General features: G+C 44.8%; 1 long non-coding RNA gene across 2 annotated transcripts in view; it reads left to right on the top strand.

Moving 5' to 3' along the window:
- Positions 1-20351, top strand: part of LOC138372088 (uncharacterized) — a 304998-nt gene extending 284647 nt beyond the window's left edge. Inside the window, exons 4-7 of one of the 2 annotated variants that reach the window (XR_011230710.1) lie at positions 13598-13708; positions 16605-16751; positions 17899-18041; positions 20258-20351. This is a non-coding gene — a long non-coding RNA (uncharacterized lncRNA). The remainder of the gene's footprint in view (positions 1-13597; positions 13709-16604; positions 16752-17898; positions 18042-20257) is intronic. The other variant, XR_011230711.1, reaches the window with a different exon arrangement.
- Positions 20352-23901: the final 3550 nt, after the last annotated feature.

Below are 23901 nucleotides of genomic sequence, written 5' to 3' on the forward strand. Positions count from 1 at the left end.
GCAGCGGTTGTATGGTACCCTGCAACGGTACAAAAAGTACCTCTAAAGGATACCTGTTCAACCAGGCTGTGACTCATACGTCAGGCTGCTCGCAGCCGTGTCAAACAGCCTGGTTGATCAGTCCAGCAACCAGGAGTCCTGGTCGACGACCAGGCCGCGGGGACGCTAAGCTCGGAAGCACCTCAAGGTAGGTAGGTACCCATATCTTAAGAAGCATATTAACAAACTGGAAAAGGTGCAAAGACATATCACTAAATGGCTCCCAGAACTGAAGGACAAGAGCTATGAGAAGTTAGAGGCATTAAATGTGCAAAAACTAGAAGATAGAAAAAAAAGGGGCGATATAATCACTACGTACAAAATAGTAACAGGAATCGATAAAATTGATAGGGAAGAATTTCTGAGACCCGGAACGTTTATTTATTTATATACAAGAAGGTACATTGGGTTTATGAGAGTACAGAGCATTAAAGTTTTTCATACATACATTCTTGTAAAGCCACTAGCACGCATAGAGTTTCAGGCAAATCCCTAAACTAACAGGTAATTTTAGACAATTCACAGCAAAATTGACAAATTTTACAGGTACATTTCAGCCTTACTATACAGGTACAGATAATTTTAAGTGGAATAATTACAGCAAACTGTCAAAAATGTTTACAGGAACATTGCAAGAACTTTTGACACAAAAGCAGATTAGAATAATACACAATAATAACAATACACAACAATGAAAGGATTACTAGGTACATTAGTATGTACCCAGGTACAGTCTCCGTGGTGTAGTGGTAGGACACTCGCCTGGCGTTCCGCGAGCGCTATGTCATGGGTTCGTATCCTGGCCGGGGAGGATTTACTGGGCACAATTCCTTAACTGTACCCTCTGTTTAACGCAACAGTAAAATGTGCACTTGGATGAAAAAAATTCTTCGCGGCAGGGGATCGTATTCCAGGGACCATAGGATTAAGGACTTGCCCGAAACGCTACGCGTACTAGTGGCTGTACAAGAATGTAACAACTCTTGTATATATCTCAAAAAAAAAAGAAAAAAAAAAAAAAAATTAGGCAACATTCCAGGGTTACACATTGGTTCACTGAAGCAAAATATGAGGATCATTTAAAGGAATAATGCAGCAGGATAATTACTCAATACAACAACCATGATATCAGAAGATACTGTTAATCACAACTACCTCTTAAACTCCAGCATTATGGAATCCAAAGCCTTGCCCTGGACTATATCCGATCCCAACTTAGTGACATACACCCCCTCCCCTTCCGGCCCGTTGGCGTCGTGAGGGGGCTTGGTGGACGGCTGCCGGAGTGTGATGCTCCGTTGGGCAGTCCTCTGTCCTTTTCTGGCCTTGCACTCCTGCTGCTGTCTTCTCCAATTGTGCCGGATCGCTTTTCCTTTTCCTTATGTTTCGTTTTTCTCCCCCTCTTCTCCTATCTGCTTGTCGTTTCCTGCCGACCTTTTGCTTGTTTTGGATTATTTCTTTGGACTTCTTCTATTTTGACGCCTGGGTGCTTGAGGAGGCATACTCTTGCACCCGTAGAACTGTAGTACCCGACGTCTCGAGCGAGGGGAACCTTTTATTGTCAATCCCCCTTTCGTCGCTGAACCCGATCTCGACGGACTGACGGTTCTTAAGGTGGCGTTTGTGGGGCGTATACTCACGACGCACCCCTAGGGGCCCCGGCATGATCGGCGATAGCTTCCTGTTGGGTGTCCTGCCTCTAATTGTGGCTCCATGGTGGGCATGGGGGCACATTCGTGGATGAATTTGTCACCTTTCGTCTCTACGTCGTTGAATGTTTCCGTTGTACCCTCTCAGGCTCGTGGGGTGGGCGACCAAGCCCCCGAGTCGGCCTGTATTGGAAGACCTGGCTCTGTAGCTCCCGCTGCGTTGGGCCCCGACCTTGCTCCTCCTTTGACCGTCCTGACTTCTTCCCCCAGCTCCCCTCCCTCCTCTGAGGTTGGGTCGAGCCTCCAGCCCCCGGTGGTGACCACTTCGTCCCCTGGTGTGGCTAAGTCTTTCGTTGTGACTACTGCGCCTTTTGACCCCTCTCTCTCTAGGGGTTCTCAACGCCGTTCGCGCCCCAACCGCACTCGCTAGATTCCTTCCCGTGCTGATGCGTATCAGGCCTTGTTTGGTCCTGCTTCATGGGCCAAATACTTTGATCTCCTCCCTCTTGATTCTGCGCCTCCTGACGATTTCTCCCTCCATCGGCATCTTGTAGATTCCGTGGATGCGTGTGTTACTTTCAACCCCACTCGTCTCGGTACACGTGTCGTTGCTGCTCCTTCTCAGGATGCGGCTTCCCGCTTGGCTGCCTTATCTTGCCTTGGCGAGATCCCTGTTCGGGTCTCCAAGAACGTTCAGATGCATTCCAGTGTTGGCACTATTCTCCTCCCACCCCATGTTGCAACCGGTGTTCGGAATCTGCAGGATTGCCACGATGATATTCGGCATATCCTTGATGCCCAAGGCCATTCTGTCCTCCAGGTTGACTCGTTTACTCGTCCCCCTCGTGGTCGTCGCCGTCAACCCCTTCGCGTTGTGAAGATCACCTTTGATGGTAGGACCCTTCCATCCTCTGTCATTCTTGCTGGTGCTAGGTGCTCTGTCCAAGAGTATATTCCTTCTCCTCGACTTTGTAATAAGTGCTGGAGGTTTGGGCATGGTGCCCTCCGCTGCTCTGGGACTGTCTCTCTGTCCTTTGTGTGGGAGTGAAGGTCACTCTAAGTCGGAGTGCACTTCTCCCCAAGCTCGCTGCCTCAACTGCGGTGAGGCTCATCCTACGTTCTCCCGTGCCTGTGTCCATTACAAGCTTGAGGCGGCCGTCCTTAACCTGAAGCACCGGGAGCGTTTGTCTTTTCCTGAGGCGAGGCGCCAGGTTCGCCGGCTCCCGCCTTATACTAACATCTCTTATGCTCGCGTGTTGCGCTCTTCCTCTCCTCGTCCTTCCCCCTTCCTCAGACTCTCAACCGTTTCCGGGCCTTGGACCCTGATACGCCCACTGCCCCCTCCTCTGTTCCTTTGAGTTCTTTCCCGAGGGGTCCCCCTCTGGTCCTCTGTCTGGGGTTCCCCTTCTTTCAACCCGGTCTGTCATGTCTCCTGTGTCTTCTTCCTCGTCCCCCTCCGATCCTCCTTCCCATCCTCTTCCTCCATCTATCGGCTCTCCCTGCCGCCTGTCGGTGCAGGCGGATGTCCATCGCTCTCCTAACGGCCGTCGTGTGTGCTCTCGTTCGGCTTCTCCTGTTGAGACACTGGAATCCGTTGCCCGGTACGTAGTTGCTGGGACACCTGTCTCTTTAAGTCAGAAGCGTAAGCCTGGCTCCTCTCCTTCCTCTTCCCCGGCGGGTAAGAAGGCTTCGCTTTCTTCCTTAGCTCCTACTTCTGGCTCTGTTGCTCCTTCCCCTCCCGTTTCAGTGGTTGCGCCCCCTGTTCCTGCTATGGAGGTTTCTTTGGCCCCTGCTTCCCTTTCGGTTGCTGCTCTTGCTGGGGTGCGCTCCCCTCTTTCTACTCCCCCTCTTCCTACTGCTGTCCTTGCCTGCTCCTCTCCGTTGTCTCCTCCTCTTCCTCCTCCTCCTCCGGACCCCCGCCCGCCACCTCTGATCTGTTCTCCCGTTTCCTTCCCTCCGTCTTTGCTCAGTTTACCCATGCCCCCTAACCCTGACTTTGCTGACCCTGATCCCGACCCTGATATTCTTTAACGTGCTCTGTTGCTCTTTCGCCTTTGTTTCCTTTCTCTTCTCGTCGTTGTCCATTCTTCAATGGAACGTTCGAGGTTATTACGCCAATTTCCTCGAACTCCAACTTCTGATTTCGCGGTTTTCGCCCCTTTGTGTCTGTCTCCAGGAGCCAATGCTTGGTGCTCGTCCTGGTCGTTTTCGTGGCTATTCCTTTCTCTCCCCCCCCCCCAGCCATTGCTGGGGCTTCTAATTCTTCTGCTCTCTTGATTCGTGCAGATGTTCCCTTTGTTCCTTTACTTTTTCCTTCGCCTCTCCATTGTTCTGCTGCTCGTATCTTTGTGGGGAAATGGTACACAGTTTGTTCCATTTATCTCCCCCCGAGTGTCCCGCTCTCTCTTCCTGATTTGAAACACCTCCTAGACTCCTTGCCGGAGCCTGTGCTCCTGCTGGGTGACTTCAATTGTCGTCATTCTCTTTGGGGTGACGTTCTGACGAATACCCGGGGTCGCCTCCTTGAGCCGTTTCTCCTATCTTCTTCCCTGTCTCTTCTGAATTCTGGTGAGCCCACTCATTTGGACTCTCGGACTCGCACCCTTTCTTGTCTTGATCTTTCTCTCTGCTCTTCTTCTCTTTACTTAGATTTCACGTGGCAGGTTCTTGATGACCTCCATGGGAGTGATCATTTCCCCATCCTTGTTTCCTTTTTCTCTTTTCGCCCTTCCCTCTCTTTCCCTAGGTGGCAGTTTGCTAAGGCAGACTGGACCCTATTTACCCTCAGTGCTGCTCTCTCTGACCTCTCCCTTCTGCTTCTCTCTCGCGCTCTCCTCCTTTTTCATGACACTGTCTTCAACGCTGCCCTCCGCTCTATTCCTCGCTCTTCCTCTCGGGGTCCACGGAAGTGCGTTCCCTGGTGGAATGCGGACTGTGCTCGGGCTGTCCACTGTAAGCGTGCAGCCTGGAAGAGGCACCGCCGTAGGCAGACGACCGATTCTTTTCTTTTCTTTCGGAAAGCGAGTGCGGTGGCCCGTAGGGCCATCCGTACGGCTAAACGTGAATGTTGGGCATCTTATGTCTCAACAATTACGTCCGAAACCCCTCTGGCCCAGATCTGGAAACGTATCCGCAAGATAGCGGGTAAGTTCGTTCCCGATGTTTCACCGGTCCTTCACCTCCATGATACTCTTGTGGCGGACCCGTTGCAGGTCGCTTCCGAACTGGGTTCCCACTTTTCTTCTGTTAGCTCTGGTCTTCATCTTCCCCAATCTTTCCTTCTTCGTAAACCTGTCCTTGAGTCTCGTCCTTTAGATTTCTGCACTCGTCTTCAGCTTCCCTATAATGATCCCTTCTCTCTCTGAACTTCGTTCTGCCCTGGCCCTCTGCGGTTCTACGGCGGCGGGCTCCGATGGTATTCATCGAGATGCTTCGCCATCTCCCTCTGAGCACGTCTCAGTATTTACTGAGTCTGTATAATCGGATCTGGGAGTCGTCGTCAGTCCCTGAGGACTGGCTCGATGCCGTTGTCCTCCCTGTTCGCAAACCGGGGTCTCTGGGTACTTCCCCTAAGGACTTTCGCCCTATTGCTCTCACAAGTTGTGTCTGCAAACTCTTTGAACGTATGGTTAACGTTCGTCTGATGTGGTTCCTGGAACACCATCACCTCCTCTCCCCTTCTCAATTTGGTTTCCGCAAGTGCCGCAGCACGACAGATGTCCTGGTGAACTTGGAGGTCTATATTCGTACTGCTTTTGCTGCGAAGACCTCCGTTGTTGCCGTCCTTTTTGACCTGGAAAAGGCTTACGACACCTTGGCGTTATCATATCCTATCTCAACTTCATTCTTTTGGCCTTCGTGGTCATCTCCCTCTCTTTCTCCGCAGCTTCCTCTCTCGTCGTTCCTTTCGGGTGCGCCTTGGTACCGCTCTCTCTCCCTCTTTTCAGCAATACGAAGGTGTGCCCCAGGGTAGTGTTCTGAGCACTACTCTTTTTCTGGTTGCCCTCAATGGTCTTCTTTCCTCTCTTCCTTCTGGTGTCTTCTCCGCTCTCTATGTCGATGATCTTACCCTTTGTTGTCAGGGTGATGATTCGCCTCTCCTTCAACGCCGGCTTCAACTTGCAATTGATGCCGTGTCGTCTTGGGCCACTGATCATGGCTTCAAGTTCTCTACTTCTAAGACTTGTGCCATGACATTTACGCGGAAACGGGTTGTTCTTCGTCCCTCTTTGTCACTTTATGGTCATCCCCTTGAATACAAAGATTCCGCGAAGCTTTTGGGGTTATTCCTTGACACTCGTTTGTCTTGGTCTCCCCATATCTCTTACCTCCGTGTTGAGTGCTCTAAGGCCCTTACCCTCCTTCGGGTCTTGTCCCATACTTCTTGGGGGGCAGATAGGCGCACTCTCCTTGCTTTACATTCCTCTCTCGTCCTGTCTAAGCTCGATTATGGTTGCCCTGCTTACTCGTCTGCTTCTCCTTCTACTCTTCGCCGTCTTGATGCTTTGCACCATACTGGGTTGCGCCTCAATTCTGGTGCCTTTCGTTCGACTCCCGTCCTTAGCTTGTATGTTGACACTGGCTTCCTGTCTCTCCAGGACCGCCGTGATCGCTACTGTCTTCGCTATCTTGCGCGGTCCTTGCAACATCCTTCCTCTCGCCTCTGTCGTGCTTTAACTTTTACCCCTCCTGCGGTTCCTGTTCCTCTTCACCACCTCCCTCTTTCTGTCCGGTTATCTCGCCTGCAGGATTCTCTTTCCGTTCGTATTTCTGATGTTTCTCCTCGTGTTGTTCCTTCTTTGCCCCCGTGGAGGGTCCCTCTTCCGCGGTTTTGTACATCCTTGACCCGTATCACTAAAGCTTTTACCCCTCCTACGGTTCTAAAACGCCTTTTCCTCGAGCACTTTTCTTCTCACTCCCGCTCCGTTTCTGTCTTCACCGATGGGTCTAAGTCAGCGGACGGTGTTGGCTACTCTGTTGTTTTTCCTGATCGCACTTATATGTGTCGCTTGCCTCCGGAGACTAGCATCTTTACAGCGGAACTTTATGCTATTCTCTATGCTCTTCGTCTCCTACTTTCTCGTTGTCAGTCTTCCTTTGTAGTTGTTGTTGACTCTCGTAGTGCCCTCATGGCTCTCGGGTCCTTTAATCCAGTTCATCCAGTGGTTGTCGAGATCCAGCATTGGCTGTTTCTCGTTCACAGTAAATTTAAGTCGGTTGAGTTTTGTTGGGTTCCCAGCCATATTGGTGTGTCTTTAAATGAGCGTGCGGATGCTGCCGCCAAGGAAGCTGTCCGCTCTTGTCCCATCTCTCGTAAGGGCATTCCGTATTCCGACTTTTACCCGGTTATCCATTCCTCAGTCCTTACCCGTTGGCAGGCTTCTTGGTTGTCTGTTACTGGTAACAAGCTACGTACTCTTAAATGTTGTTTCCCCGTGGCAGTCCTCCTTCCACCGTAACCGGCGGTGGGAAACAGCTCTGGCGAGGTTGCGTATTGGCCATACTCGCTTAACCCATGGTCACTTGATGGAGCGCCGCCCTGCTCCTTATTGTCCTAGTTGCATTGTCCCTCTTACGGTCGTGCATGTCCTTCTTGAATGTCCTGACTTCCAGGACGAGCGTATGTCTTGCTTTCCGACCGCCCCTCGCGGTCACCTGTCCCTCGATAGAATTCTTGGCGACTCTGATACTTTTGATATCGTTCGCCTTATGCGTTTTTGTTCTCGTATTGGCATCCTTGGTGATATTTAGCGCCCTCTGATTATTTTGCGTCTTTGATGGTGCTACATAGCCTTCCCGGTTTGGTGCCTTCTTTTGATAATTACTTACTTACTTAGTGACATACACCAACGTGTAGCCATCAATGATACAACCTCTTCCACTCTACCAATAACTGTTCGAGTGCCACAGGGCAGCATCTTGGAACCTCTTCTATTTCTTATATATATCAATGATCTGCTTAATGTTTCTAATATTCTTAAACCTATATTGTTTGCTGATGATACTATCCTCATCTATTCAGACCCCAACCCCACATACACTAAATAATGTTTTGAATAATGAATTAAAAAAAGTCTACTTAACAAGAGACTCAACTTCAGCACCCACATTCAACACATAACTAAGAAAGTCTCTAAAACAGTTGGTATACTTTCCAAAATTAGATATTATGTTTCTAACTCTGCTCTCCTCTCACTATATTATGCATTTTAATCTATCCCTATCTTACTTATGGTATCTATGCGTGGGGGGTCAACCACTGCAAACCACCTAAAGCCCATCATTACCTAGCAAAAAATCTGCCATCAGAATAATAACAAACTCTGCTTTCAGACAACACTCGGCTCCCTTGTTTAAATCCCTTAACATGCTAATAAAACCCTCGATTCTTGAGGCTGTGGTCTTGTTTGAAGGCATATTTGCCACCGTTCACTGTGCCTCTTTGAGGAGGCCAGGTTCTGGCTTATGGTCCCTTATAGGCCAATAGAACCATGCAAATGACAACACCTAATAGTATGACACATTAGAAATAGTAGCTTCAGCAAACCACTGGAGCTCGCCTAGAAATTGGCGTTTCATTACATTCAATGCTGGATTTTTTAACTGTGATTAATATATTTCTAAATTGTTTTACAGGAACACAATATGAACTGGCAGAGAGTTTCCAGTTCGAGAAAATTTAAGAGGCTTTAAAAAGTGAAATTAAAAATATAGTTCATGAAGTGAAGTATGGCAAACATACTATCATTTTAGCCTATGGCCAGAGTGGTGCTGGAAAAAGCACCACTATTGAAACCCTACAAAAAGAAGCACTTCAAGGGCTGCTAAAATTAAAGGAAGAAGAAGAAACTGTAAGTTTTTCTTAAATACTGTACTGTATTAGCTAGCTAATCCTGATTTCACTTGTAGAGTATATTATAACAATTATATACAATGGGGCCTCGACTTACGATGCTAATCCGTTCCCAAAGATGGATCGTAACTCGAAATATTGTAAGTCGAAGTGATTTTTCCCATAAGAAATAAAGGGATTTGAATTAATCCGTTCCCCACCCTCCAAAATATTAACATAAATACATTTTATACTGAATACAATGTTTTTTTCTAACTACAATACAGTACCTAAGTTGATCTTACCTTTATGGAGGGCTCTTGAGGGCGTATGGATGATGGGGGGGGTGGGGGAGGAGGAGAGAGAGGTATTACTGTTTGGAAGGGGAGTCCCCTTCCATTATCACATCAGGCAGTGATGTTTTCTCTGGGGTACTCTCTCTCCTACGTTTTGCCTGAATACCACTAGGACCTGGTTGTGGTTCAGTGCTTGTTTGTCTCACTACAAATTTGTCAAGACACATTTGTTTTTCCCTTCGTTTTAACATTTGTCTGTAATGATGCATCGCAGTGTCATTGAATAGGTTAAGGCAACAACCTACTGCAGCTTGATTTGGGTGAGTCGTTTCAGCAAAGGTTTGCAATTCTTCCCATGCTGCGGACATTTATTTAATTGTTGAGGAAGAGACATTCTGTACTCTTGTTTCTGCTCTATGGTCATCCTTACATGGGTTTTCATATGTTGAGCTTTACCACTGACTTTCCTGGGACTCATGGTGTGATATATAATAATTACTTTAATGTTCAAAATGCAAAAAATCACCACAAACGAGGAATTTCTTATAGGGGCGATCGTCACTAAGCGGGCAGCTGTAGTAAACTGAGGCAGGTCTGACCGCGTGACGGGGAACCACGCGCTCGGTCGACGCGAATGTGTACCAACAAATATCGGAAGTCGACGACGCCATCGGATGTCGAGTCGCATTTTTCGATGAAATTTACATCGTAACTCGAAATTATTGTAAGTAGGGGCAATCGTAAGTCGAGGTGCCACTGTACACTGGTACTGTACCTTCGTTTATGCATTTAATCCGTTCAAGGTTAATTTGTCTGGTAGACAAGATCCCTCTGCAAATCAAGGGTCCCAGAATGTGGAATGACCTTCCCAATCATGTCAAATTTAATTGTGGTCTTCTGTTTATTCAGTTAAAATTACTTCTACTGTTCTGTTTAAATTTCTGCTGTTCCATCCATCATATAATTATCATTCTTTTTTCCCTTTTTCAATTCAATTTATGCTTTGATCTAAATTAGTTTTAACGACTGAACTGTGCAACGTGCCAGTAGGCGTTTGATGGGTGGTGCGCAACGCGTTTCAGGGATCTTATAGGTATAGCGTATGATTCAAAACTCCTGCAGCTACATGGGCTTTACATCGGCTTCCTCAGGGCTCTTGTAAACAGATGCCATTTAAAAAAAAAATCATGTACAGTGTCATGGTTTGTGTCAAAGAATTTTGTCACACCTGTGTCTCGGAGGTCTGTCAAGAATTTGGCGGTGGTGGACCTTTAAATGTTGTCTAGGGGAATTTATTTCCCTAGATAACATCTATTCCCCATTCCAAATGGTTACTGGAGCCTAGGGGAAATTAAGGAGTATGGAAAACAGCCTAGTACAAAGACACAAATTTATTTGCATAAGACACACGATAATATATATTCAACAATGTGAATTCCTTACAACTCAAGGTCATGCTGTAGTAAAATAACCTCCAAGTGGGCTCTGGCTACCCTATGGCTCACAATCCCAAACCTGGAACCTTGCACACAGCCTCCACACCTACCAACCGGTGACACACACATTTACACCTCTAGGAAACCTGGGCTCTTATAAAACATCACCAAAGTCCATCACCTAGTGGTATTCAGGCAAACGTAGGAGAGAGAGTACCCCAGAAAAGTCATCACTGCCTGATGTTATGATGGAAGGGGACTCCCCTTCCAAACAGTAACACCTCTCCTCCTCCCCCCTCATCACCATCTTCCATACGCCATCAAGAGACCTCCATAAAGGTAAGATAAACTTATGTCCTGTATTGTAGTTATAAAAAAAACATTATTCAGTATAAAATGTATTTGTAAGTTAATTCTGAGGGTGGGGAACGGATTAATTAAATTCCCTTTATTTCTTATGGGAAAAATCACTTCGACTTCGCTTCGACGTTCCCAGAGACTAATCAGTCTCTGGGACCGGATTACCATTATAAGTCGAGGCCCCACTGTATAAGAGAAAATAATTTTTTGGAAAGAACTTATTTCCTGCACACAGGGGAGGTGGTGTATTTCAAGCCCGAGCAGTACAGTGGTTAAGTTTTAGTCTAAGTTCCCGAAGTCTTAAGTTTCAGTATCTTGTGTGAAACACTGTGCGTATTAGTGGCTTTAGGCTTTGTATATACTAGCTCTATCTAAAAGACCAACATTCTGGACCAACATGTATAATTATTATGTATCGTGCCACGAGTCCCAGGAAAGTCAGTGGTAAGGCTCAACATATGAGATCCCATGTAAGAATGACCATAGAGCAGAAACACGATCATTCGTAAATACGAAGATGGTATGCGGGTAGGTGAACTGGCTAGGCAGTACAACAAATCTGTCAACGATATCCACCATACTGGCTAAGAAAAATGACATTATGAGTGCTAAAGTGGCAAAAGGCGTATCAATAATCACGAAACATAGAACACAAAACTTGAGGATGTTGAACAGTTATTATTAATTTGGATACACAACAAGGAGTTAGCAGGTGATAGCATTTTGGAGGCCATCATTTGTGAAAAGGCAAGAAAATTGCATGAAGACCTTTTAAAGAAAACCCCTGGAACGAGTGATGCAGAAGTGAAAGAGTTTAAGGCGAGCAGGGGATGGTTTGAGAAATTTAGAAAAAGAAGTGGAATTCATAGTGTTGAGGCATGGGGAGGCTGCCAGCTCAGACAAACCAGCGGCTGAAAGATTCATGGGCAAATTTAAAGATTTTGTGCAGAGGGAGGCATACCTACCACAACAAGTGTTTAATTGTGACAAGACAGGGCTATTCTGGAAAAGATTGCCAAAGAAAACATACATTACCAAGTAGAAGTCATTGCCTGGACACAAGCCTATGAAAGATCGGTTTACTCTTGTGTTGTGTGGTAATGCGAGTGGCGATTTGAAAATTAAACCCTTGCTTGTGTATCATTCCGAAAATCCAAGGGTTTTCAAAAAATATAATGTGCAGAAACACAAAATGTGTGTGATGTGGAAGTCTAAGGCATGGGTGACTAGGCAATTTTTTACGGAGTGGGTGAATATGGTGGTGCGCCCTGCCATCAAAAAATATTTGCAGAAGAACAGTTTGCCACTCAAGGCCCTGCTTCTCCTCGATAATGCTCCTGCCCATCCTCCAGGCTTGGAAGATTCATTGGATGAGGAATTTAAGTTTCTTACAATAAAGTTCCTTTCTCCCAACACCACTCCTCTACTTCAGCCTATGGACCAGAAAATCATTGCCAATTTTAAGAAACTTTATGAAAGGGCACTTTTCCAGAGATGTCAAAGTGACAGATGCCACAAACCTCACCCTCAAAGAGTTCTGGAAACACCATTTTAACATTTATAGTGCTTTAAAACTTGTTGACAAAGCCTGGCAAGAAGTGACTGTAAGAACCATGATCTCTGGCTGGAGAAAACTGTGGCCTGAATGTGTTGCAGAACGAGACTTTGAGGGGTTTGAGCCTGAACCTGAAGTGCCTCTCGTTGAGGAAATTGTTTCTCTGGGTCGGCAATTGGGTTTGGAGTTGGATGGTACTGATGTTGAGGAGTTGGTGGAAGAACACAACGAAGAACTGACCACCGAAGAACTCCAAGCCCTTCAAAAGGAGCAGCTGAGGAAATTTCTTCAGGGAAGGATGTGCCAGTAGAGGATGTTTCTTCCTCAAAAATTAAGAAAATGTGTGCAATATGGGAAGAATTGCAAACCTTTGCTGAAACAACTCGCCCAAATAAAGCTGCAGTATGTCGTTGTCTTAACCTATTCAATAACACTGTGATGCATCATTACCGACTAACGTTAAAAAGAATGGAAAAACAAATGTCTCTTGACAAATTTGTAGCGAGACAAACAAGCACTGAACCACAACCAGGTCCTAGTGGTATTCAGGCAAAACGTAGGAGAGAGAGTACCCCAGAGAAAACATCACTGCCTGATGTGATAATGGAAGGGGACTCCCCTTCCAAACAGTAATACCTCTCCTCCTCCCCCCCCCCCCATCACCATCTTCCATATGCCATCAAGAGCCCTCCATAAAGGTAAGATCAACTTAGGTACTGTATTGTAGTTAGAAAAAACATTGTATTCAGTATAAAATGTATTTGTATGTGAATATTTTGGAGGGTGGGGAACGGATTAATTCAATTCCCTCTATTTCTTATGGGAAAAATCGCTTCGACTTACGATATTTCAAGTTACGATCCGTCTCTGGGAACGGATTAGCATCTTAAGTCGAGGCCCCATTGTAATTTGAAAATGAAAAAAATATGAATAAATTTAGGATTTTTTTTTTAACAAGTTAAGGGTCCTCTGATAGGTTAGGTGGGCAGGAAATTCTCATAAAGTTTCAAAAACGTTACAAAAAACGTTAAGTCTCCTATTCTAACCTTACCGAGTCGGGCAGACGACTCAAACAGAAAACGGAACAGTACGTCACTTTTGTGACGTACTGTTCTGTTTTAAATGACGTATTTCATTTCAAATTACTGTACGTCCAAGTTTGACCATAGTGCATACGAGCTAAAGTGACGTTATTTTTAAGAGGACGGGTTGCTCACAGCCTGTACTGATGCTGATGATTTTTTTTTTCCAAATGGTGTCCTTTTACTGGAGTCCTGAGACACAGGATGTGAGCCCAGTGTTGCAGCGGGAGTTTTGAATCAATTCCCTATACAGTACCTTAAAATGCCATACTGCACTCTGCGCACCCCTGTTTGGGCTCATTAAGGCGCTCTGTACAGTGCAGTGGTTAATTATATTTTCTTTTTCAGGCCAATATAGACCTCTCCTTCACCTTGGGAGAGGTCTATCATTCCAGTATCAACAACTTGACAACGGGCAGTAAATGCAAAGATTTAAATAATTTGCAAGCAAGTCAAAAGGTATCCCCACTGGGATACTTGAGTTTTTTATTGATTGTGCGTCTCTCGTCTGTAACTAGTGTTTTTCAGTTCCGGAAGCCTTTTTGTAGCATGCCGTTGCACCTTTTCCAGTTTATTTATGTGCTTCTTGACACTTGTGCACCATACAACTGCTACATATTCAAGTTTGGCCTCACAAAAGTAATGAACAGTTTCTTTAGTATTTCACCATCTATATACTGTACATGTAATTAGAAGCAAGCAATGCATGCACTCCTCTCACAATGTTCTTTGTGTTCTTCTGGCGACAGCTTACTATCCAAAACCACCCTAGGTCTCGTTCTTTATTAGTTCTGTAATTCCTTTCCACATAATTTGTAAGTTGTGTGTGGTCTATTTTCTCTGATTCCACATTGCATAATATGGTATTTATTCACATAGAATTCCATTTGCCACTTGATGCTCCAAGCACTATCTAGATCAATTTGAAGAGCATTACAATAGTCTGTATCTCCTATCTTCACCAGTATCTTAGCATCATCCATAAACAAGTTAACATAATTCTGTATTCCTTCTGGTAGATCGTTTATGTAGACGATGAGCATTATTGGTGTGAGAACTGAACCCTGTGTTACTCCACTAGTAACACTCCTCCAGGCAGATACATTGTCTCTGATTACTGCTCTCATCTGTCTTGTCAGTTAAAAAAAAATTTCATCCATGTCAGAAGTCCCCCTGTCACCCCTCCATGTTTGTTTCCAGAACAGCCTCTTGTGTGAGATTCTATCAAAACCTGTTTTTTAAGTACAGATAGACACAGTATACCCAATCACCTCTTTCCTGTAGTATATCTGTGGCTCTCTCATAAAAAGTAAGTAGATTTGTTACACAGGATCTTCCTGTTCAAAAACCTTATGTCTATTCATTATTATGTCATTACTCTGTGTTCAATCCATTTGGCTTTAAACTATTTTTTCTAGTTGGAGGGGTGTTGCCAATGGTAATGGGCCTGATTCCCCCATCCTTCTTCTTAGTGATTCATATTATGTTCAAAAAACAATAAACAGTTTGTTATTATACTATATACACATGTTATATATAAGTATTTGCATGTTTTGTTCACCATAACGAACCACTAAGTTGGTATTGAGTCAAAAAGCAGCAAAGAATGGCCACCATTCATCAGCCACTCCCTCACCTCACTCACCAACATGCTCCTCCCACCATACTGTGTTTGCTTTTATTCACTATACACAGACATTATATATAAGTATCTACATGTTTTGTTCACCATAACTGTACATCTAAGCTTGTATGGTGAGTTCAGGCAATAAGAGACGTAGCTACTCTCAGTCAGCTGGTGGCTGCCACCCTCGCTGGTTCAAGGCCAGATGCACTAATATTTCTCCTCCAACAATAGTTTGTGGTGTTATTACACTATATACACACATTTATGTTTTATATCTACACGTTTTATTCACCATACCTGTACAAATAAGCTGGTATGGTGCCCAAAGACCATAGTGGCCACCAGTACATAACATGACATGTATATGACACCCTTCCCTCACCAAAATGGCAGCTCCCAACCATACTCCTATTGCTGTTATTACACTATACACACGTTATATACAAGTATCTACATTTGTGTTCACTATAGCGAACCACTAAGCTGGTATGGTAAGTTTAGTCAATAAAAGGTGACCACACAGGTGGGGGGGGTCTGGTAGCTGAGCAGACAGCGTGCAATACTTTTAATTCTGTGGCCCGAGTTTGATTCCTGGACCAAGCAGAAACAAATGGGCAAAGTTTCTTTCACCCTGATGCTCCTGTTACCTAGCAGTAAATAGGTACCTGGGAGTTAAACAGCTGTTATGGAGCTGCTTCCTGGGGGGAGGGGTTTGGAGGGAAAAAAAGAAATTAGTTAGTAGTTAGTTACAGCTGATTGGCAGTTGAGAGGTAGGCTGAAAGAGCCAAAGTTCAACCCCCACAACAACAACTAGGTGAGTACACAGTCAGAAGATGATGCCACCTCCCTCCCTCTTTCAGCATTACTCCTCCCACCATGGAGCACAGCGCTAAATATCTCCACAATCCTGCTATTATCAGAATCCTGGTCAGTTTTATCACAGGGGTCTTCTGTAATACTATCATTGCTAAATAATAGCATGTACATATATATTTTGACATTTTTAGGCACTGCTGTGGTCACAAGCTGAACAGGGGTGCTGTGAGCTCATGCTGCATGCGCTAGCCTTGGCGGCTCAGTTAGTACTGAGGCTCTCCCACCCAGGAATGTTGCCCAGTGTTTTTCTAGGTGGTGTCTGTTAACTATCAGTCATGGCTGGACTAAAGCTGCCCCTATCCCTCACAAGGCATTTAAAATCGTGTGCTAGAGCCTCAATCGTCTATATATATATTGTGCAGGTTTGGTAAAGCTACTCCCATCGTCTATATATGTATTGCGTGGTCTAAGGGTTAAAAAAGGCAGAACACCATCCCGGCCCTAGACATCATGATTCATTGGTAGGCGTTTCTTGGATTTATTTTGGCAGTTTTGAAGCTGCTGTCTCATTTCTAGCCAGCAGTGGTCTGGTTTTTCTCGCTGACTTTCTGGGTGCGTCTCGAGTAGTTGCAGAAATAATGAAACCTCACAAATTTTATCATAGTACCACTGCTCCATGTGCCTCTGACCCCCTTGGAACCTGGCCTCCTCTCTGGAAGGGCCAGGTTCTGGCTCGTCGTCCCCACATGTCAAAAAGAACTCTGCAAATGATGGCACCTATTAATTTGGCACTATATCAACATAGCTTCAGGGAACCACCTGGACTCGCTCAGAAATAGTCATCTCATTACATTAAATGCTGTTTTTTGCACTTTATTATTAGTTAACTGAACTTCTGTCAATATTTTTCAGAAAATTAAGATAACTGGCTTCGACGAGTGCATGGAAAAAAATAGAGGCATTTAAAAAAAATATTAAAAGGGCTTCTACAAGGCTGAATCTGCAATCGTCAAGGAGCCACACTGACGAAACTACAAGTGGACTCTGCCATTGCCCAAGGTAAGAATTCTTTTTTTATATTTTCTGGGGGGAGCCACTTTGGCTCTCCCCGGAGCTATTCAGGCTGATATGGATATTCCTAACTTTGGTATCAGTCGATGTAGGTGGAGTTCTAGGCCTACCGTGGACCACGACCAGAACCTGGCCCCCCCTCAGAGAGACACGAGGTGCAATGGCCTATAGATATGCACATGTGATTTTGGAGCATTCTATATCTGCCATCGATCAGGACAGGCACCCAGAAAGGTAAGCGCCTCAAAACAAACATCTTCACTTGGACCATCGACTTGCTTTGGCGTCACCAGCAGCTTATTTTCATCTAATTTTGTTATGAAATGATACTTTTTCAAAGTATAAATGTTTTTCCATGTTCTACATTCAGCACCAACATTATAATGAGTAAATATATCATATTTATTCATTACTAGCATAATGTCAGGGAGCTTTGGGTGGCTTTGGGTAGCTTTGGGTAATTAGACGGCCCCCTGGATTATTCCTGATAGGTGTGGTTTCTTCTTGACCTTCACAGACTTCATTTTGGTGTGCATGGTAGCAGAATAAATGGAAAAACTCTGAGAGGTGGAAACAATGAGCATCGGGCAGCACACTTCCTCCAGGGAGCAACACGTTAGTGAAGTTGAAATGGGATATTATGGGTTGGTCTAGCCGTTAGTTTCAATCACATTTGGGTCACTGTGTACTTTTCTGCCTTCTAAAGATGTTAAATCATCTGTGGGTAGCTGATGGCTCAAGGAGCAGCTGACAAAATTGGAGGAGCAGCAGAGTCGTGTTGTTAAACCACCACCACCAACAACAAGCAACATAATACGGCACGTCAGTTTGGATAGCTTCAGGGAGCCTCTGGGGCTCGCCAAGAAAATAGGGTTTCCATTACATTGAACACTGGGTTTTTTTACATATACATGTTCAGGGAAGGGATTTTAACAAATATCCAATTTTTTTTATAAAGAACACTTCATTTTTGGCGCACCACCAATTTGTCACAATAAAAGCAGCGCAGCACTGGAGTTAATTCTTATAATCACCACATTATTTTAGGATCTTAAGCAGGCTTAACAGAGGCTGACACATCCATATGTTCTGTTTTACCTATCATTATATATATATTGTTTTTCATTGATTTCAGGCTCATTGCTCTTCATCGACCTCATGGGTGTCGAAACAATGGATGATGTATCAGGTACGGCGTCAACAACCCAGGAGGAGATGTAGAGCGGGAGCATAACTCTCTCATATTTGAGAGCGTTTCTCGAGGATATGGCCAGCAAGGTAAGATAAATCATCTTGAATTGACAAACATTCTCTTGTACTATAAATTTGTACCTACAAGAATGTCTTTGTTTATTTGTTCAGAGGTTGAAGGCCAGATGCTTTGGGCTAGCCTAACCCAAACTTGCAGGATAAAGGGTTTGGGGTACAGAATTGACGAAGCTAGTATTAGTTTCATTACATTCAATGTTGATTTTCTGTGGGGAGCCCCTTTGGCTCCCTGGAGCTATCGGGCTAATATGTGAATCATTAGACCTGGGCATTAATCTAAGGAGTTCAGCCTACCAGGGACCACGAGCCAGAACCTGGCCCCCCCTCAGAGAGGCACAGGGAGCATTGGCCCTGGAAAATCCCTGTGGTTGGGAATTTTCCTTATCTGCCATCGACCAGAGTTAGGCACCCAGAAAGGTAGGCATAACAAAACAGGCCCTACATGGTAAGAAAATTGCAACCAAAAACTGAACAAAGAGGCAGAATTCCCTCCAGTCCCAAGGAAAACAAGCAAACCTCACACACCATACCTTGTAGTTGCGCAGGTTGTCCGCACAACCTTCCCCCCCCCCCCCCCGCGCTGGCTACCTAGTACTCCAGCTTGTCAGCTAATGCGAACCAGGGCAGACATCTTCTCTGGCCTCACTTTCCAAGCAGTGTCTGCCTTTATGGTGTCCTCTGCGGTGTTACGTGTGGCAGCCAGGTGTCCACAAGAGGGGGGGGTCTGTCTAATTACCCAAAGCTACCCAAACTTACTCAAAGCTGCACAAAGCTTCCTAGCATTGTTAATAATGAATAAATATGATATATTTATTCATTATATAAAAGGTATCATTTAATAATGAAATTAGATGAAAATAAGCTGGCAATGCCATAGCAAGTCAACGGTCCAAGCGGTTTGCTGGCATATAAGCCTCCTGTACCTACCTAACCTAATAACCAACCTACCCAAACATAACTAAACCCAACCTATCCAAACATAAATTAATATAACCTCTAGGCAACAATATATCTTGAATACAGGGGTACCTCGGTTTACAAATTTAATTCGTTCCTGGAGACGGTTCGTAACCTGAAAATTCATAAACTGAAGCGAATTTCCCCATAAGAAATAATGGGAAATGAATTAATCCGTTCCTGACTCCCAAAAACTTCACTTCCAAGTAAATTTTATACCTAATTCACCTAAATCTTCACTACAAAAGTATATTCAATTTATTACTTACTCTCTCTGACTCCTGTTGGCGTATGGAAGAGGGTGAGGAGGAGAGGTGTTACTGTTTGGAAGGGGAGTCCCCTTCCATCAGGCAGTGAAGACCTCTCTGGAGTGCACTCTGGCACGATTTGCCTGCATACCACCAAGACCTGGTTGTGGCTCACTGCTCGATTTTCTCACAAGGAGACGTTCCACTGAAGATTGTTTTTCCCTTCTTTGCCACACCTGTCTGTATTGAGGCATCACATTGTCATTGAAAATATTAATGCAACAGCCTACTACAGCTTTCTGTGGGTAAGTCGTTTCAACAAAAGTTTGCATTTCTTCCCACATCCTACACCACTTTCTAATTGTTGAGGAAGGGATATTCTCTGCCTCATCATCCTCCTGAAGAAATATCCTCAGCTGCCTCTTGTTGCTGCTCCTTTTGAAGGGCTTGGAGTTCTTCGGTGGTCAGTTCTTTGTTGTGTTCTTCCATCAACTCCTCCACATCAGCACCATCAAATTCCAAGTCCATTTTCTGGCCCAGAGTAACAATTTCCTCAACAATAGGCTCTTTATTTAAAAGCTCAAACCCCCTCAGTCTAGTTCTGGCACACATTCAGGCCACAATTTTCTCCAGTCAGAGATCAGGGTTCTTTGAGTCACTTCTTGCCAGGCTTTGTCAAAGTTTTGAAGCACTACAAATGTTAAGAGGGTTTTCCAGGACCATTGCTCCCTGTGCCTCTGAGGGGGGCCAGGTTCTGGCTTGTAGTCACTGGTAGGCTGAACTCCTTAGAATATATTGTCCCGGTCTAATGAATCCCATATTAGACTGGTAGCTCCAGGGAGCCTCCTGGACTTATCTAGAAAATAACATCTTTACATTTAACAGTATTTTTGGATGGGCAGTTTATCATTAACTTTATTTAAATCCAAAATTAATATCTGAATAAGTGGTGTATGAAAAGTACTTGGCTGTCTATATGTAATATTTTTTAGATAAAGAATTATTTTAATTTGTTTTCAGGGTTCCAGCACATCTTATCAGAACAGCAAACGGACCCATTATTTACACGAGATAGAGAGAGGACTCCAGCAATGAAGATGCATGAACTCCAGCAATTTTATCAAACCTGCAAAAAATCTAGCAGAACAACTATGTATTTTATGAAATAAAGTTTTAATTGTTAACAATTTTCCCACCCCCCACCCCCCCCTCAAGTAAAAAGTTTATGGCAAGGTTTTGATATTTACTAATATTCAGAAATTTCTTGCAAGATATTGCATAGGTGTAGTGTGCTTAATAAATATTTGAAGTACTCCATATATAAAGACTTAATGTTCATGTAAATGATTAGTGGAATAGAAAATGTTGACAGTTTGATGACCAATTTATGATTGGGTTATACTGTAAAATAATAATTTATTTTAGGACTATTAGAGGGGCTCCCTGACCCCTAAGCACTGTATAAGATAATCAAATTATGGTTAGGTTCTCAGCCATACCAATGTTGCCTTCAATGACCTAGCAGGTGTTACTACTGAAGCCATTCATACTTTTTTTTTTTTTTTTTTTTTTAGTTTCCCTAGAGTTAATTCCTAACTTGGATTTCTGACTTGTCATTCATAATTGTCATTCATAATGAAGTCTGCAATTGTTTGAGAGATTAAGATTGAAATTCCCTTTCCTTCTACAACTAGATATTGATGGATTCTGGGCGATTCACGATCGCCCAGAATCGCGATCGTGACTGTTGTTTAGAATCCTTCTACAGTGACAAATCACCAGAGCGAAACAGACTGGTATCAGGTAACCCCTGGTGACAAATTGAGATCTGTAAGTGACCTAGAGTGACTTAAGTGCCGCTGCCTAAGTAATCTGCGAGTGACTTTTACCACAGTGCCCCCTCACTGTCTGGCTCATTGTCGCCGTGAGGGGGCTTGGTGGGCAGCTGCTGGATTGTGATGCTCCATAGGTCAGTCCTCTGTCCTTTTGCAGCCTTATGCTCCTGCTGCTGCCTTTCCCAATTTTGCCAGACCCCTTTTCCTTTTCCTCGTGTTTCATTTTTCTCCCCCCCCCCTTCCCTCTTCTATCAAATTGTCATTTCCTGCCGACCTTTTGCCTGTTTTGATTCTTTCGACCTTTTGTTTTGACGCCCGGGTGTTTGAGGAGGCATACTCTTGCACCCGTAGAACTGTAGTACCCAACGTCTTGAGCGAGGGGACCCTTTTATTGTCAAGCCTCCTTTCGTCACTGAACCCGCTCTCGACGGACTCGCAGTTCTTAAGGTGGCGTTTGTGGGGCGTATACTCGCGACGCACCCCTGACGGGCCCCGGCAAGATCAGTGATGGCTTCTTGTTGGGTGTCCTGCCTCTAATTGTGGCTCCATGGAGGGTGTGGGGGCACATTCGTGAATGAAAGTTTTCCCTCGTTTTCATGGCTACCTACCTAGAGGTGCTTCCGGGGCTTTGTGTCCCCGCGGCCCGGTTGTCGACCAGGCCTCCTGGTTGCTGGACTGATCAACCAGGCTGTTAGACGCGGCTGCTCGCAGCCTGACGTATGAGTCACAGCCTGGTTGATCAGGTATCCTTTGGAGGTGCTTATCCAGTTCTCTTGAACACTGTGAGGGGTTTGCCAGTTATGCCCCTTATGTGTAGTGGAAGCGTGTTGAACAGTCTCGGGCCTCTGATGTTGATAGTTCTCTCAGAGTACCTGTTGCACCTCTGCTTTTCAACGGGGGTATTCTGCACATCCTGCCATGTCTTCTGGTCTCGTGGCATTTCTGTGTGCAGGTTTGGGACCAGCCCCTCAATTATTTTCCACTTGTAAATTATGTATCTCTCCCGCCTGCGCTCAAGAGTACAGATTTAGGCTCTTTAGTCGGTCCCAGTAATTTAGATGTTTTACCAAGTGGATTCTAGCAGTAAAGGATCTCTGCACGCTCTCTAGGTCAGCAATTTCTCCAGCTTTGAAAGGGGCTGTCATTGTGCAGCAGTACTCCACTCTAGAGAGCACAAGCGTTTTGAAAAGTATCATCGGTATAGCATCTCTAGTGTGAAAAGTTCTTGTTATCCAACCTGTCATTTTTCTTGCAGTTGTGACGGCTACTTTGTGTTCTTTAAAGGTAAGGTCTTCCGACATGAGTACACCCAGATGCTTTACATTGCCTTTTCGTTCTGTTATGATTTGCCCGAGTTTTGTACGTGGTTTCTGTTTTTATATTTTCAATTTTTCCGTAGCGCATGAGCTGGAACTTATCCTCGTTAAACACCGTATTTTCTGTAGCCCATAGAAAGACCTGATCTACATCTGATTGGAGGTTTGCCGTGTCCTCTGTTGCCAACTCTCATGAAAATCCTAGTGTCATCTGCAAAGGATGATAGTGCTATAGGTTGTTCTGGTCTATGTCCGATATGAGGATGAGAAAGTACTGGAGCAAGCACAGTACCCTGGGGGACTGAGCTCTTCACGGTTGATGGGCTGGATTTTATTTTGTTGACTGTTACACATTGGGTTCTGTTAGTCAGGAAATTGTAGATCCATCTGCCTATTTTCCCGGTAATTCCTTTTGAACGCATTTTATGTGCAATAACGCCATGGTCACATTTATCAAAAGCTTTTGCAAAATCTGTGTAAATTACATCAGCGTTTTGTTTGTCTTCCATAGCATCTAATGCCATATCATAGTGGTCCAGCAACTGCGACAGGCAAGAGCGCCCTGTTTTGAAACCATGTTGTCCGGGGTTATGGAGATGCTGTGATTCCATGTATTTTGTGATCTTACTTCTTAGCACTCTCAAAAATTTTTATGATGTGCGATGTTAGTGCTATCGGTCTGTAATTTTTTGCCTCTGCCTTATTTCCTCCTTTATGGAGTGGTGCTATCTCTGCTGATTTTAGTATGTCAGGGATAACGCCAGTATCTAGGCTTTGTCTCCACAGAATGTGAAGGGCCTGCGATAGTGGTTTTTTACAGTTCTTGATGAATATGGAGTTCCAAGAATCCGGGCCTGGTGCAGAGTGCATAGGCATACTGTTTATGGCTTCTTCAAAATCTAGTGGGGATAGGGCGACGTCTGATATATGATTTGATGTTGGTATCATATCCATGAAAAATTCATTTGGGTTATCAATCTTTAGTGCATTTAATGGCTCGCTGAAAACAGTCGTACTGCTTCCTCAGTAACTCGCTAATTTCTTTGTTGTCATCGGTGAAAGTTCCATCTCCCTTTAGCAGGGGACCGATACTAGATGTGGTTTTTGATCTTGATTTTGCATAGGAGAAAAAATATTTCGGATTTCTCTCTATTTCACTGATGGCCTTTTGCTCTCTTGCCTCTCCTGGGTTTTGTATGATTCTTGTAGCTTGAGTTCAATTGTTTCTATTTCTCTACCTGATAATGTTTCCCTTGTACTTTCTCAGGCTCGTGGGGTGGGCAACCAAATCCCCGAGTCGGACTGTTGAAAGACCAGGCCCGGTAGCCCCTGCTGCATTGGGCCCCGACGACCTGACTACTCCCCTCAGCTCCCCTCCCTCCTCTGTGGTAGGGTTGAGTCCCCAGCCCCCAGTGGTGACCACCTCGTCCCCTGGCACAGCTTCGTCTCTCATTGTGACTACTGCACCTTTTACCCCCATGAACTCCGGGGGTTCTCAACGCCATTCCCGCCA

Source organism: Procambarus clarkii, chromosome 37 (genome assembly GCF_040958095.1).
Source record: "Procambarus clarkii isolate CNS0578487 chromosome 37, FALCON_Pclarkii_2.0, whole genome shotgun sequence".
NCBI lineage: Eukaryota > Metazoa > Arthropoda > Malacostraca > Decapoda > Cambaridae > Procambarus > Procambarus clarkii.